Source organism: Sphaeramia orbicularis, chromosome 21 (assembly GCF_902148855.1).
Source record: "Sphaeramia orbicularis chromosome 21, fSphaOr1.1, whole genome shotgun sequence".
NCBI lineage: Eukaryota > Metazoa > Chordata > Actinopteri > Kurtiformes > Apogonidae > Sphaeramia > Sphaeramia orbicularis.
In genome coordinates, this window is record NC_043977.1 from 58,801,157 (window position 1) to 58,818,255 (window position 17,099).

The 17,099-nt window shown below is 38.0% G+C and overlaps 1 protein-coding gene across 3 annotated transcripts in view; it reads left to right on the forward strand.

The window, feature by feature from the left end:
- The window catches only part of LOC115413084 (tissue factor pathway inhibitor-like), a 93,693-nt gene that overhangs the window by 23,619 nt on the left and 52,975 nt on the right, over positions 1 to 17,099 (forward strand). The window lies entirely within an intron of this gene.

Here is a 17,099-nt window from a genome sequence, read left to right on the forward strand (position 1 = left end):
AACGACCCTTCCCTCTTTCTGCATCTACACTGTAAAAAAAAAAAAAAAAACTCATTAAAAAAAACCAGGAATATTCCGGCAGCAGGGGTGCCGAAAAATACTGTAAAATAACGGAAAATTACCATCTTATAAAAATACGGTAATTTCTCATATAATTACAGGAGAAAAACTATGCAGGCACACTGTAAAAAAACAAAACAAAACATAGAAAACAGTAATATTAAGTAATTATAATTCAAATACAGTTTTTGTCCAAACTTTACATAAAATTTTGCCTTTTTTTTTTTTTTTTTTTTTAATGTTTAATAAAGAATATTTACATGTATTAAAACAATCCAATTCCCTATAAATATATATATAAATAATTTTCAGTGAGACTCAGTTGTCCAATCCACTGATAAAAACTGTATTTGGACAGTTTATCAGTGCTTATACATGTTATACATTCACAAAAATACATTTATTCAACATTTTGTTGTGAAACCTCCTGTAATTACACAAGATATTTGTCAATGAACAAACAAGTCTGGTTCAACTGACAGAACTAATACTTCTGTTACTGTTAATTGTCAGTAATTTTATCTGGTTTTAATTTTTTTTTTTTTTTTTTACAGTATTAAACTTTAAATTAACAGTTTAATCTCATGAATAGAAAATAAATATTTGTGAAATTATGATACATTTGCAAATGTATTTTAACTGTATTTTTTGTGAAAACAGAAAAATTTCATTTAAAAAATGTAAATGTTCTGGTTCTTCACAGTTCCAGTTTTTTCCTGTTCTTTTCCATTTGACATATAAAATCACAGTCTGTTTTTGTCATTTCACTGATATTTTCCTGGATCTGAAAAATACAGAAAAATCTGTCAAATAAACAGTGAAAATTCTGTTAAATTACAGATTTTTTTTACAGTGTATGGCACACTGATGAGATACCCCTTGATATTCTATGCATTTTTTTTGTTAGGTAGATTTTGTGGATGGATTTAAAATTAGTGTCCTTAATTTTATTACTTGTAAAAGGAAAATGAATTCTTTCACAAATGTTGAACCAGTGTTCAGAACTCAGAGCTCCTCCTTCAGCCCTGAACGCTGTGCATGTGTGGATCCACTCTGTCTGTGTAAATCCAACAGTTTCCAGGTTGTTCCATACACAGAAACAGTTGAATCTGGTCCCAGTCATGTGTCTGTCCAATTAGATTCAATTCACATCAATATTAGTTGAGTTCTAATTTTAAATGTGTGGGAAATGGGATTTTCAGTGTTCAGTGTAAATGTCCACAGAGTCCACATTCCACAGTGGATGTGGACAATTTAGTTCCACATACAAGAGACTGTTCTAAGCTACAGGTGGATCCAACTGGAGGAGAATCAGAGTCGTTTGGAATTTTGGAAAATGTCTCAGTGATGACAGATGGAAAACTGTAGATGTTGTGACCTTGCTGTGACCTTGAACTTTGTCCTACTGGGACCAAAATGGACTGGGTTGGTCCCAGGGCCTAGGCCTATCTGTGGGGAAGATCTGGGAAAGATGGGTGGAAGAGGAACAAACAAACAAACAAACAAACACACAAACAAACAAACAAACACATAAAGCAGTGATCCCAGTAGCTCCTGGAGGTTGTACACCGGTATTATCTTCTACTGTTCTGCCTAAGTCCGTCCCCCTTTGCACTCCTCAAACCCTTCAGAGGGTTCAGTGGTCTGGAAAATGAATGGATGACCCAGCTCCTCCAGCAGGTCTGTCAGACTCCTGTCAGTTCAGTTCCACATTCAGCCTAACATGATCTGAAGTGGGCCGGACCAGTCCAATTATATAAAGAGTAGGAGAAGAACTTTTGAGTGAAAAAATCCAATTCCTTCATGAAAATGTTTTACATCTACGAACTGTACTTGAACATAACATGAACAAATATGAACAACCTGAAAATTCTTTCGTAAAATAAGTGCAATGTGAACAATATCACACCTTAGTTTATCATTTATACATGTGAATCACAACTTGGAGGTCACAGCAGATCTACAAATACACACAACATTAAATAACAGGGAGAACATTATTACAATTCCACAGACTTCTCTTAAGACTTTTCAGATATTCACATTTTTTGTAAAAGACTGGTCTGTAAATGTAAAATTTTTGTGTAATTTTACTATTTTTTTACCCTAAAACACAGAGACAAAATTACAGTTTTCATTATTTATAGGTTATTATGATAGTATTTTACTGGTCTGAAAAATCTTGAATTAAGCAAAAAAAAAATCTTGACTCAAGCAACAACAACAACAAAAAAAATATTGAATTAAGCAAAAAAATACATAAATAAATCTTGAATTAAGCAAAAATAAATAAATGAATCTTGAATTCAGCAAAAAAAAAAAAAAGTCTTGAATTAAGCAAAAAAATCTTCAATTAAACAAATACAATTAAACAAATACACAACATTTAATAACAGGCAGAATATTATTAAAATTCCACAGACTTCTCTTAAGACATGTCAGATATTCACATTTTTTGTAAAAGACTGGTCTGTAAGTGTAAACATTTTTGTGCAATTTTACTTCTTTTTACGCTAAAACAAAGAGACAAATTTACAGTTTTCATTTCATTTACAGGTTATTCTGATAGTATTTTGCTGCTCTGACCCTCTTGACATTGAACTGACCTAAAATGATCTGAACATCCTGGGTTGTTCATATCTTCAGTGTAATTTTTGTGTTTCATAAATTCATCCCAGGAGCCAGATCAGACCCTTTGGTGGGCCGGATTTGGGCCCCGGGCCGCATGTTTGACACCTGTGACCTACAGGTTAACGTTCTCAGAAAAGTGTGTTTTCAAACTCCCACCGGTGTTCTGGCCTGTGCAGGTTCCTGCGGCAGTGGGAGGTTTGTGTCTGTGGTGTTGTTTGAATGTGGACTAAAGGGCTGTTGGGTCGATGGCTGCGTCTGATGAAGAGCACAGCTCCAGTCCGATCAGAGGCAGGTGACATTTACGCACACGCTGGGCTCGGCTGTCATTGATTCAGCTGTTTAATCACATCCACATCAGAGAGGAGGAGACTCCAGCACAAACAGACACACATGATGTCTGGAAAGGCGCTGAAGCTTCATACCAGGGCCGTCCAACTGGGTTTAGTTCAGTTCCACATTCAGCTGCATTTGATCTGAAATCTGGACCAGTCAAATAAGAACAGAATCATATAGAAATGAGGTCAACTCCAAACTGTTCTGTATGTTTTAGAGCAAAACAAGTACATTTACATTATGAACAGGTTTACATCTACAAACTATCCTTTCAGAAGATGTGAGTAACATGAACAAACTGAACAAATCAGTGTCATTTGAACACTATTCTGCCTCAGTTTATCATTTCCACATGTACATTAGAACGTACAGATCACAGTGGATCTACAAACACACAAAACATTGAGTAACAGGTGGAATAGTGTTAAAATTGTACTGACTCCTCTTAAGACATTTCAGGTTATTTGCATTTTTTGCAAAATTATGCTCTGTTTTCGTGTAAATACATGAAAATATTTACATTTACAAAGACGAACATTGTCAGTTGTCATTATTTCTCTGTTATTATGATCGTATTTGTCTGGTCCTGCCCACTGCAGACTGAACTGGTCTGAATGTGGAACCTGAACTAAAAGGACTGTTCATATCTTAGTGTAATTTTTGTATTTTGTAGATTCATCGCAGGGCCGGACTGGAGCCTTTGGTGGGCCGGATTTGGCCCCCGGGCCGCATGTTTGACACCTGTGCTTTATACGTTGACAGTTTTATAGGTTGTGGAGAACGGACCAAAAACGGCCTGTGTCCATCTCAGCAGCACTGACACCTTCGGTCAGCGGTGGTCCGTCAGGGCCTGCAGGGCCTACTCTGCTGGCCTCAAAAATATCTGAATCACAGACTGATGTTCAGTATATTTATGAATATTTATGAAATAATTCCAAATGGTCTGTGTGCTTCCTCTCAGAGCTTTTGTCCTGGTGCTTCCACACATGCATGTTCATATGAACCCTTTCATGCATGAATTAGTAGAACCTTAAAGGGTCAAAACGCAGTAGAGTCCCGTCAGAGAGTGAACTTTAATTGATCGTCATTCCAACATTTATTTCAATATAAAGTAGCTCCTTGTTTTGGATCATCTCTTATGATCCAACTAAAGCAAAAATGAATTAAAAATAAACATGTGGGTCAAATTGTCTCTAAAATGTCCCTTCAGAGACATTTTGAATACCGTTTTGACCCTAATCAAGTTATTTTTCCTGAGTGTTTTTATTCCTCTTCAGGCCTGGAAAAAAAAAACCCAAAAACAATGCAACTGAAAATGTTTTTATGACCCTATTTTTCATGGAGTTGCAAAAATATCCAGTCAGCTGGACATCATGCATTTAATTTTGAAGCAAAGAAATGTGTATTTACTGATATACTGTGTGAAAAGTATGAAATAAATTTTTTAAATGCTGCTAATCTGATGTTTTGTCACGTTTTAACATACTCTAAAAGTAGTTATTACTCACTTTATTTATGGAGATAATATGCAAAAAAAACCCCAATTTTTTTTGTTTAAGAAAAATGGTTAATTACAGTCTATTAACATTAACAAGCTTTTTTTTTTTACACTCACACACGTTAGTGCAGATCAGGTTTATCAAAAACAGCAAAGTGACAGTAATGGTCTGAATGTCAGTGGATTATTATGGGATGGTGCATTAGTGTCCACTGTGTCGGCTGATATGGAACTGAAACAACAAAACCCATGAATATACAGGAGAACAGCTGGAGAAGAACTGACCACTGGAGTGACCACTGGAGTGACCACTGTGCATGAAAGGGTTAAAGCATTTAACCAATCACATTTCAGCCATCATTTGTTGCCAGGCAGGGTGGAGGCCTTCACACTCAGTTCTGCAGGCCCTCCAGCAACACATAACACAAGTCTCGATGCTGCTGTTGCTTCAACCAATCAGATTCAGAGTTGGCGACACCAGGGCCCTCTAGCAGGCGTACAGTGACATCAGCGTATTCACACCCTGTGATTGGATAGTCAGAGAGCGGACTAGCCAAAGCTAGCAAACTGCATCTGTAGTGAGCTGCACCGACACAAATACAGTTGTGTTGGTTTAACAGCTGTTTGGTCCAAACACAACGACTGAAGGAGGAGAAGAAATGGATTTGGATGCAGATTTACTGTCAAAGCCATTTTCAAGACCGACTTTTCCAGGAAAGCTGGACATCGTTAAGAAAGGTCGGACAATTCCAAAGCTAGCAAGACAGTCACAACCAGGAAAAGGATTCGTCTGTCACTGTCACTGCACTAACTACAGGCGGTACCCCAGTACCTAGTACCCCCAGTACCCCAAGTACCCCCAGTACCCCCAGTACACCCAGTACCACTGGTACCCCTGGTACCTGGTACCCACACAGAAAATCTGTCCAACAGAGGAGTTGAACTGTTTTTGAGGAAAGAAAGCAGGGTGGATTTTGTGTACAAATAATCAGAATTGTTGGTGAGTCAGATGTTGCTATTTTCCTAAATAAGTTTCTGAGGTTCTTATTGGTGTTTTTTTCTGTGTCAGCTGGAGCTGCAGCAGAAGCAGACTGGTGCACCCCAGGTTTTATTTATTCACTAAAGGCATTTATTGTGGCTACATCAGTTATCTATCTGGGATGCAGCGGCTCTTTATAGTGCATTTACTGCAGAATAAGATGGTTTTAGAACCATCAAATTACTGACAGTTAACAGTAACAGAAGTATTAGTTCTGTCAGTTGAACCAGACTTGTTTGTTCATTGACAAATATCTTGTGTAATTACAGGAGGTTTCACAAAAAAATGTTGAATAAATGTATTTTTGTGAATGTATAACATGTATAAGCACTGATAAACTGTCCAAATACAGTTTTTATCAGTGGATTGGACAACTGAGTCTCACTGAAAATTATTTATATATATATATTTATAGGGAATTGGATTGTTTTAATACATGTAAATATTCTTTATTAAACATTAAAAAGTAAAAAAAAAAAGCAAAATCTCATGTAAAGTTAGGGCAAAAAACTGTATTTGAATTATGGAAAATTACTGTATTTTTATGAGATGCTTATTTTCTGTTATTTAACAGTATTTTTTCGGCGCCCCTACTGCCGGAATAATACTGTTTTTTTTACTTTTTTTTTTTTTTTTTTTTTAAAGTGTAGGTTATGGAAACTGACCGAAAACTGCCTTTTTTCATCTGAGCAGCGCCGACACCTTCAGTAGTTAACATTGAAACCAGCTCTGTCTGTTCAGACACTTCCACTGCAGATGGAACAGTTCATCTGCAGAAACACAGTTTATGAGCGACACCCTCAGCAGTGTGTGCAGATACTGAAGGCAGTGCAAGTGGATGGACTTAGAACTACTGCTAAGCCTGATGGGAGTTTGATTAGGAAAGGAAGTCTGTATTTTCCTAAAGTCTGTTTCTATCCTATAGATTGGCCTCAGTGCAGAAAACAGAATGTGGTGGTTCATCTGTGCTGACTCGGTAATGTGTCGCCGTTCTCTGAAGACAAACAGACGAGGGGCAGAATGATCTTTAATTCATACTGAATTCACAGATAACACAATATCACATTATTACACAGGCTGCCAGGAGCTGTCCCCGGTGAGAAGAAATACATTGTTAACAAAAAACCCCCAAAGAAAAACAGTATTATTCCAGCAGCAGGGGCGCCAAAAAATACTGTTAAATAACAGAAAATAACCATTTCATAAAAATACAGTAATTTTCCATAATTCAAATACAGTTTTTTGCCCTAACTTTACATGAGATTTTGCTTTTTTTTTTTTTTTTTTTTTTTTTTACTTTTTAATGTTTAATAAAGAATATTTTCATGTATTAAAACAATCCAGTTACCCATAAATATATATATATATATATATATATATATATATATATATATATATATATATATATATATATATATATATATATATATTATATAATAATTTTCAGTGAGACTCAGTTGTCCAATCCACTGATAAAAACTGTATTTGGACAGTTTATCAGTGCTTATACATGTTATACATTCACAAAATACATTTATTCAACATTTGTGTTGTGAAACCTCCTGTAATTACACAAGATATTTGTCAATGAACAAACAAGTCTGGTTCAACTGACAGAACTAATACTTCTGTTGCCTGTTAACTGTCAGTAATTTTATCTGGTTTTATTTATTTAATTTTTTTACAGTATTAAACTTTAAATTAACAGTTTAATCTCATAAATAGAAAATAAATATTTGTGAAATTACAATACATTTGCAAATGTATTTTAACTGTATTTTTCTGTGAAAAAAGAAAAAAAAATCTTTTAAAAATGTAAATTTTCTGGTTCTTCACAGTTCCAGTTTTTTCCTGTTCTTTTCCATTTGACATGTAAAATCACAGTCTGTTTGTGTCATTTCATTGATATTTTCCTGTATCTGAAAAATACAATCAACAGTGAAAATTCTGTAAAATTACAGATTTTTTTTACAGTGTAATTAAAACTACTGCTAAGCCTGATGGGATTTGATTGGAGAAGGAACTCTGTGTATTTTCCTAAAGTCTGTTTCTATCCTATAGATTGGCCTCAGTGGAGTAAACAGAATGTGGTGGTTCATCTGTGCTGACTCGGTAATGTGTCGACAAACAGACGAGGGGCAGGAGGAGATTGAATTCACACTGAATTCACAGATAACACAATATCACATTATTACACAGGAGCTGTCCCCAGAGAAAAGAAATAGATTTTCCAGCAGATGCATTTCCTTCAAAGGCTAATATTTACCTTCATAAATTTAGTCTGTTGTCATATTTGAATCAGTTAGAATGAGTGTGGACAGGTGGATGACGTGGAGTCCTTCAGTCCCAGTACTGTACCCGGTGGTCTACAGTGGGACCAGTTTAAAGGCACATGATGTGGAATGATGCTCAGTCAGGTCCTGATCCCTGAGCAGCTGCAGTGGGTCAAACAGTCGAGGTTATCGTTAAGGAAAACGAATGAAATGACCAAAACTAGAATTGAAAAAACATTTCTGTTAACTGAAATACAGTAAATAAAAACCACACTGTAAAAAAATCTGTAATTTAACAGAATTTTCACTGTTTATTTGACAGATTTTTTCTGTATTTTTCAGATACAGAAAATATCAATGAAATGACAAAAACAGACTGTGATTTGACATGTCAAATGGAAAAGAACAGGAAAAAACTGGAACTGTGAAGAAACAGAAAATTTATATTTTTTTAAAGAAATTTTTTCTTTTTTCACAGAAAAATACAGTTCAAATACATTTGCAAATGTATCATAATTTCACAAATATTTCTTTTCTATTTATGAGATTAAACTGTTAATTTAAAGTTTAATACTGTAAAATAAATGAATAAAACCAGATAAAATTACTGACAGTTAACGGTAACAGAAGTATTAGTTCTGTCAGTTGAACCAGACTTGTTTGTTCATTGACAAATATCTTGTGTAATTACAGGAGGTTTCACAACAAAACTGTTGAATAAATGTATTTTTGTGAATGTATAACATGTATAAGCACTGATAAACTGTTCAAATACAGTTTTTATCAGTGGATTGGACAACTGAGTCTCACTGAAAACTATTTATATATATATTTATAGGGAATTGGATTGTTTTAATACATGTAAATATTCTTTATTAAACATTAAAAAGTCAAAAAAAACCCAAAAAAACCATGCAAAATCTCATGTAAAGTTAGGGCAAAAAACTGTATTTGAATTATGGAAAATTACTGTATTTTTATGAGATGCTTATTTTCTGTTATTTCACAGTATTTTTTCAGCGCCCCTGCTGCTGGAATTATACAGTATTTTTTACGTTTTTTTTTTTTTTTTATACATACAGAGATACAGAGTTAATACTGAATGTTAATCAAAGAACAAATACAGAGACAAGTACAGATGAAAGAAAACACACAAGAGAAGGTGGATGAGAGTGGAGGAGGTGGAACAGTCAGTTTATGAAGGATGACCTGAACAGGTGGGGTCTGAGTCGGCTTTGGAATGAGGTCAGTGTGTGGGGGTTCCAGAGGGTGGGGGCAGCGATGGGAAAAGCCCTGTCACCCAGGGTACGGAACTGAGTCTGGGTGGTGGGGGTGAGAAGGTTAGCATCTGCAGAGCGGAGGGGGTGAGGAGGGGAGGGGAGGGGAAGAGAAGTGGATCAGTCAGGTAGGAGGGGGCGGGGTTATGTAGGGCTGTGGAGGTGATGAGGAGGATCTGGAAGTTCATGCACTGTTGAACAGGGAGCAGGTGGAGCTGACGGAGGACGGGTGTGATGGGATCTGTGGGGCGGGAGTGGGTGAGTAACCAGGTGAGTGGGTGAGTAACCGGGTGAGTGGGTGAGTAACCGGGTGAGTGGGTGAGTAACCGGGTGAGTGGGTGAGTAACCGGGCGGCTGAGTTCTGAACATACTGTAGTTTTTGGAGGGCAGTGGAAGGAAGGGCAGAAAGAATGGAGTTAGAATAATGGAGTGTGGAGGTGATGAAGGCGTGGATGAGTGTGTGGGCAGCTGAGGGGGAGGGGAGGGGGTGGGGCGGAGGTGGGCAGTGGTGCGAAGATGAAGGAAGGAAGTTTTGGTGACATGACTGATGTGTGATTTGAAGGAGAGGGTGGGGTCCATGATGATGCCCGGGGGGGTGGGGGGGGTGACTGAGTGACCATCGATGGAGAGTGAGAAGTTCTGGGAGGAGGGGGAAGAGATTTGGGTCCAAAAAGGATGATTTCAGTTTTACTGCTGTTGAGTTTGAGGAAGTTGTTGGTCATAATTTTATCTGGTTTTAATATTTTTTTACAGTATTAAACTTTAAATTAACAGTTTAATCTCATGAATAGAAAATAAATATTTGTGAAATTACGATACATTTGCAAATGTATTTTATTATATTTTTCTGTGAAAAAAGAAAGATTTTCTTTTAAAAAGTGGAAATTTTCTGGTTCTTCACAGTTACAATTTTTCGTGTTCTTTTCCATTTGACGTGTAAAATCAGTCTGTTTTTGTCATTTCATTGATATTTTGTATCTTAAAAATACAGGAAAAATCAGTCAAATAATCAGTGAAAACTCTATTAAATTACAGATTTTTTTACAGTGTATATATATATGTGTTGATAGATTATCAGCTGATTGCCCATTAAAGTTTATCACCCAAATGATTTCAAATATAGCAGTGTGAGTTTTCTCATGGTTCTGAGGTTCTGCGCTCTGGACTCGTCTGTTGTGAATCCTGTGGTTCTTATCACCAGAGGAGCGGTGCATGGTGTAGAAGCCTTTCGTCGTGTCCTGTTGTCGCTTTGGCAGATGGTCCTCAGTGTTTCTGCGCCCACAGTCCTGTTCAACTTCTGCAAAACTTCTGCCAACATCATTGTTAGCCGTATGCTCCGTCTGCTCTCAAAGCTGCCAATTAAAGGGCCACACGCCTTTTTGGGTCCTCCACATGCACGCTTGGTTTCATGCACAGACACGACCGGTGCGATGGAGTCAGTCATGTGACCTGCAGCTCAGGCTGAAACATCCATCCCATTAGGGGGAGGGCCAACACACATTCTGTCCGATTGATTGGCCGGAAATGAGTCATGAGCGTCTGTGTTTGGCATGGAGTGGGATTGTTCGCTTCAGCGGTGCTTGGTATTCGCAAATGTCAGAGCACGGATTTGGCAAAGTCAGTGGAACGGGAGGGATTTCACATCCAGCACTAATGTTTTATTATCAACAGGAGGAGGTAAAAGGTAGAGGCTGAGCTTAGAACCAGACAGAACAGATAATACCAGTGCACACAGGAAGGAGGCAGGGAGCTGACGCTGAAACTACAGGAGGTGGCCTTCATGAAAACAGACGATGCAGGTGTTTGACACAGTCGACCAATAAGAGGAGAGGGGCGGGACCGGAGCGGGTTGGGTTGGGTTCTGTTGAACAGCAGAAGCTGAGGGTCCGAAAGGTGGGCTGAGGTGAATGTTAACCCTGCTGTGGACAAATGAGTTCACCAAACCTACTGAGCTGTGAAGTGACTCCTCCCATCCAACGCAATACGACGGATCTGATTCAAAATGCAGGAACCTGTAGATCATGAACAAGGATTCAGTGGAACACAGACCAAAACTGTCTGACACTCCTGCAGCCACTGCACATATGTGCTGAGATATATAAATATATATATATCTGCTGGTCTTTCAGACAGGTGAAGCTCATTGTCGCTTACATCAAAAAAATGGTCCAGTTCTTTAAACACAAATTGCTCCTCTGTTCCATCAGCTCTGTGTGCCTTCATGTGCACCTGTTACAGAGTTAGTTCAGTCTGAATGATGGAACTGTCTACAAAACCAGATGAAACTGAACAAACATGATTCAGTTCTGGAACTGAAACAAGAAAACCTGTCCCTTCAGTCCAGTGTACCAGTTAGTCCAGTGCTTGTGTTTTCTTTCAAGGTCAGTAAATGAACAGTTCATTTGGTTTCTGTGATTTCGCAGCAGAATGTGTGACGGTATTAAACTGAACTGTGTCAGTGAAGGAGCACATCTGAAAACAGCTGTCAATCAAACCGCATTCAGCCTTCGGACCCTGTCCTCCAATCAGCGCACGGAAGCTCAGCGTCCGGCCCGGCCGAGCTCCGCCCACAGCTCCATTCACCCCCAGAGACGCTGAGCGTCCGGGGGCGGGATGACAGGGTGTCATGTGTCCAGTGCTGGTCCAGTTTGTAGTGGTTTTAAACCAGTTCCACTCAGTCCCATTGAAGTGCATGGACGCTGAGCGTCTACGGACAATGCACTGAGCAGAGATGGAATGAACAAACACAGACACGGGAATGGAGGAGAAGTGAACAACATCCAGTCCACTGATCTGGGATCAAACTGATTCTGAACCAACTGGTCTGAGAGATGAACGTGTTCCAACACATTTGGAGTCAATGAAATGAAAACAACTGAACAGATTTGAGCATTTAATGGGAGTCATTTTAGGAGGAAGCTGAGCTTCCACTGCAGTCTGACACTAAACACCTGTGAGATATATATATATATATATATATATATATATATATATATATATATATATATATATATATATATATTCCAGTATTTGTGCCAGACTCTCATGTCAGTCTTTATTAGTTTTAGTCACGTTCATAGTTTTTTCTTCTAGTCTAGTTTGAATCGACTAAAACTCTGAGCATTTTACTCATACTTTAGTCAGAATAATACATGACTGTAGTTTTAGTTGATGAAAACTGATGACATTTTAGTTTTGTTTTAGTCGATGAAAATAGTGTTTTAGTGTCTTTCTAGTCGTGCGGTTTATTTATTAAATAAAGCATAAACTGAAACTATAACGATGTGAAGGATGAGATAAAATAAATATAATACAACAAAAAAATAAAACTAGTGCAAGAATAAACGAAATGACAAAGACAGTTTGTGTTTTCAGATTCTTCTTCATGGTCATAAATCTGAAGGACATTTAAACTGATTACAATGATTTGTTTTCAAATGTTTTAACTGATCAAACTAAACACAATACATATAAGAACCAAAATATCATTGTAGTACTAGTTATCATTTTATCATCCAGTCAGGGTTGAGTCCTGTCCCTGGTCCTGTTCAGAACCTGGTCCTGTTCAGAACTAGGGCTGTAAGAAAATATCAGTTCTGCAATATATCCCAATATTTCATTTCACAATACTGTATTCATATTAAAAAGTACTGTATGGATATTTTTAGGTATTTATTCAAATGCAGATATTGTGGAGGTTCATTTTAGTTTTTTTGTTTGGTTTCTATTTTATTTATTCTTATTTCACACTCTTTTATTCAGTAGTGTTGGTTCCTTTGTTGGATTGAACTCCAATCCTGTTCTGATGTTAGTTGTGAACTAATAGAATCTGAACATTTGAACAGGATCTGAAACTGGAATGTGTGTAAAACACAATTTCAGTTTGAACACAGTTGGAACATTTGGTGACAGAACATTAGATCCTGTTGGGATCAAATAAACATGTGTTTAGTATTGGTGCAGATTTCTGCTGGAATTCAGTTCTTCAAGGAAATAATTATTTGAAAAAAAGAAACAAACAAAAAATTGCCTTTTAAACAGTATCATAATATATCATGATATATCGTATTGTGATCCTAGTATTGGGATTTGTATTGTATTACCAGATTCTTGTTGATACACAGCCCTATTCAGGACCAGGTCCAGGTCCAGGTCCAGGTCCGGGTCCAGGTCCAGGTCCATCCAGTCCAAGCAGAAGGAGGTGCAGTGTTGTGTGTGTTCTTAGGCTCCGCCCACACAGCCTCAGCCTTCATTGTTGGTATAAATGGTACCAGTAGGTTCTCCTTCAGGCTCTGATGCGTCCACATTTCCTTTGATCTGCAGTGAAAGTGCTTTGGAAGGAACTCTGAACCGCTTTGATCTGAACCTGAAGCTCCACAGGAAACGCTGGCTGTTATTTGCATGATTTTCAGAATGCGTTTGTGTTTGAGCAGACGCTCAAAGGCCTCAGCTGAACGTCTTAACGAGCTGCAGATTTAATATTCTGTCAGATGGATGACACCCAGAACAGATACAGATCTGCGCTTAAAGCTGCTTCAGCTGTTGGATTTTGTGCATCATCAGCTGTTCTGTGCCCTCGTCACAGACGGAGGCGGTTTCTGTTCACACCCACATTCAACCCATAATGACTTATTTTAGCAGTGAAGCTAAAACATGTCACTGTTCTCATGTCTGAGCTTCTCATGTCTGATATTCTCATGTCTGAGCTTCTCATGCACATCTGTAACATCTGTATGTGTTTGACAGCCGTATCTGCATCAGCTCATAACGTCTGTATTAGTTCAAACAAAGCACCTTAGTTTCCCACATGGGTTATTGAAAACAGAAGGAAGGAAGGAAGGAAGGAGAGAGGGAAGGAGGTATGGTTTGAATTTATTACAATTTTAATTTTTTATACCTAATATTTGGAACCAGTACTCACTTTTGAAGTCTTTGAAAAGGTTCGTTAAACATCTGTGTGTTATTTATGCAATAAATTATATACATTTATCAAATCAGATTTGATATTTATTGTGTGTTTTGTCCTTTTATGTTTTTATAGTAGGTTAAAGTGAAAAAATAACAGACAGATGATGTTATGTTCGCTGTAGAGCATGCTGTTCATAGCTCATCAAAATGCACCCTCTAGTGGCCATTGTTAGTTTACTTTGTTTAGAATAGTAGAAGAAGGAAGTTGTTAAAGACGTTCTCACCGCAGTACATGACCGTGCTACTTTCCTTAGTTTCTTTTATTTTGGTGTTTGTTAAAGCGTCGTCTGTAAGTATTGTCTGGTAGAAGTGATTCCACACTTTGTACATTGTTGTTTGGTTGTGCATTTGAGTTCCATACATTTGAAAATGTATGGAATCGTTATGCTAATCATTATGCTAATCGCGATGCTAGCGGTCTCAGTTCATTGTTGTGCATGTGTGGATGTGCTGGTTGTATTCTGTGATCATTGTTTGACAGAATTTCTGATATGGATATTTCCATTTTTTCTGTATTGTTACAGTTTCACAAAAATAAGAATTACTCAGAAAACTCCACCGATCATCCCCAGGAGTCTGTGAGGTTCCTGGATTCATGCTTAGCTGTTTGGATAGCTGGTTCAGCAACTAGCAAGGCCATATGATACAGATGAAGTTGTGCTGAAAAAACAGATCCCAAACATGGGTACAGGAAACATTTGTTTGTATAGTATATAAAGGCAAAATCATAAGGACTGAAAAACAGACAAAATAGACTCAGACCACTAAGGGTTAAACATTTACAAAGAGGTTCAAATGACATAGATCATGTGACTGTCGTCCATAAAAATTCATTATTAGGAATAGCTGTATTCTGATGCCTCTTCTTTTGAAAACTGTTGAAATAGTTAAAGGTATAAAAGCAGTTTGTTCTTTGGAGTTGGAAGTGAATGCAGCTGATGACAGAAGCAGTGGGCGGGGTCAGTGGGCGGGGTCAGAGGCGGGTCTGCGGTCCTTGTGTTTGTAGAACGTCACAGTTAACTGTCACTCCGATCCCACTGGGCTCTTCAGACCTGGGGCTTTCACTGACCCACTGAGAATGGGACTGGGTTTGGGGTGGGGTTTTGTTCTTTGCAGCTCTGTGGCTGTTTTTTTTTTTTTGTTCTTTGCAGCTCCGTGGCTGTTTTTTTTTTTTGTTCTTTGCAGCTCCGTGGCTGTTTTTTTTTTTGTTCTTTGCAGCTCTGTGGCTGTTTTTTTTTTTGTTCTTTGCAGCTCTGTGGCTGTTTTTTTTTTGTTCTTTGCAGCTCCGTGGCTGTTTTTTTTTTTTGTTCTTTGCAGCTCCGTGGCTGTTTTTTTTTTGTTCTTTGCAGCTCCGTGGCTGGTTTTTTTTTTTGTTCTTTGCAGCTCCGTGGCTGTTTTTTTTTTTGTTCTTTGCAGCTCCGTGGCTGGTTTTTTTTTTTGTTCTTTGCAGCTCCGTGGCTGTTTTTTTTTTTGTTCTTTGCAGCTCCGTGGCTGTTTTTTTTTTTGTTCTTTGCAGCTCCGTGGCTGTTTTTTTTTTTTTGTTCTTTGCAGCTCCGTGGCTGTTTTTTTTTTTGTTCTTTGCAGCTCCGTGGCTGTTTTTTTTTTTGTTCTTTGCAGCTCCGTGGCTGTTTTTTTTTTTTGTTCTTTGCAGCTCCGTGGCTGTTTTTTTTTTTGTTCTTTGCAGCTCCGTGGCTGTTTTTTTTTTGTTCTTTGCAGCTCCGTGGCTGTTTTTTTTTTTTGTTCTTTGCAGCTCCGTGGCTGTTTTTTTTTTGTTCTTTGCAGCTCCGTGGCTGTTTTTTTTTTGTTCTTTGCAGCTCCGTGGCTGTTTTTTTTTTTTGTTCTTTGCAGCTCCGTGGCTGTTTTTTTTTGTTCTTTGCAGCTCCGTGGCTGTTTTTTTTTTGTTCTTTGCAGCTCTGTGGCTGTTTTTTTTTTTGTTCTTTGCAGCTCCGTGGCTGTTTTTTTTTTTTGTTCTTTGCAGCTCCGTGGCTGTTTTTTTTTTTGTTCTTTGCAGCTCCGTGGCTGTTTTTTTTTTGTTCTTTGCAGCTCCGTGGCTGTTTTTTTTTTTGTTCTTTGCAGCTCTGTGGCTGTTCTGCTGCCAGCGCTTAAGCCTCTGTGATAAAGAAACACGAAAAGGAGATAAAGGATAATCCTCTGATTCACTAAACAAGCTCAGATTGGCCAACTCACTCTGCACACAAGCACATGTTGAGCAACTCCACCTGAACCCACATGGGTGTGTGGTGCGTTCAAGTGCATACGATGGTGTGGTGTGTTCAAGTGCATATGGTGGTGTGGTGCGTTCAAGTGCCTATGGTGGTGTGGTGCATTCAAGTGCATACGGTGGTGTGGTGCGTTCAAGTGCATATGGGGGTGTGGTGTGATGCGTTCATGTGCCTAATTCCAAACGACTCCTACTCTCCTCCAGTTGGATCCACCTGTAGCTCAGAACAGTCTCTTGTATGTGGAACTAAATTGTCCACATCCACTGTGGAATGTGGACTCTGTGGACATTTACACTGAACACTGAAAATCCCATTTCCCACACATTTAAAATTAGAACTCAACTAATATTGATGTGAATTGAATGTAATTGGACATTGGAGTTAAAGTATTGGAGTAAACCAAGTGTGGGTTTCCAGTGTCCACACTTACTTCTCTGTACAGTTTGTAGGTGGACGTCCTTTTCTTAAACATACATATGAACAGAGTATCTATAAATAGAACATAAATACAGCTGGAGTGCTTTGGACACAGGCCTACAGATGTGTATGTGGTGTATGTGGTGCCTTCAGGGACCGTAGAAATCCCTTCAGTACATGTATGTATATGTGTGTTATTTCATTCAGTTTTTCATTTATCTTCCTCACCTAACGAATATCAAAACACATTATGTAGGATTTGGGCAGAGTATCGGTAAGAATCTGGTGATATGGGACAAATCACAATGGTAGGATCATGGTATGATATATCACGATATATCACGATACTGTTAAAAATACAATTTTTTTTTTATAGCTTTT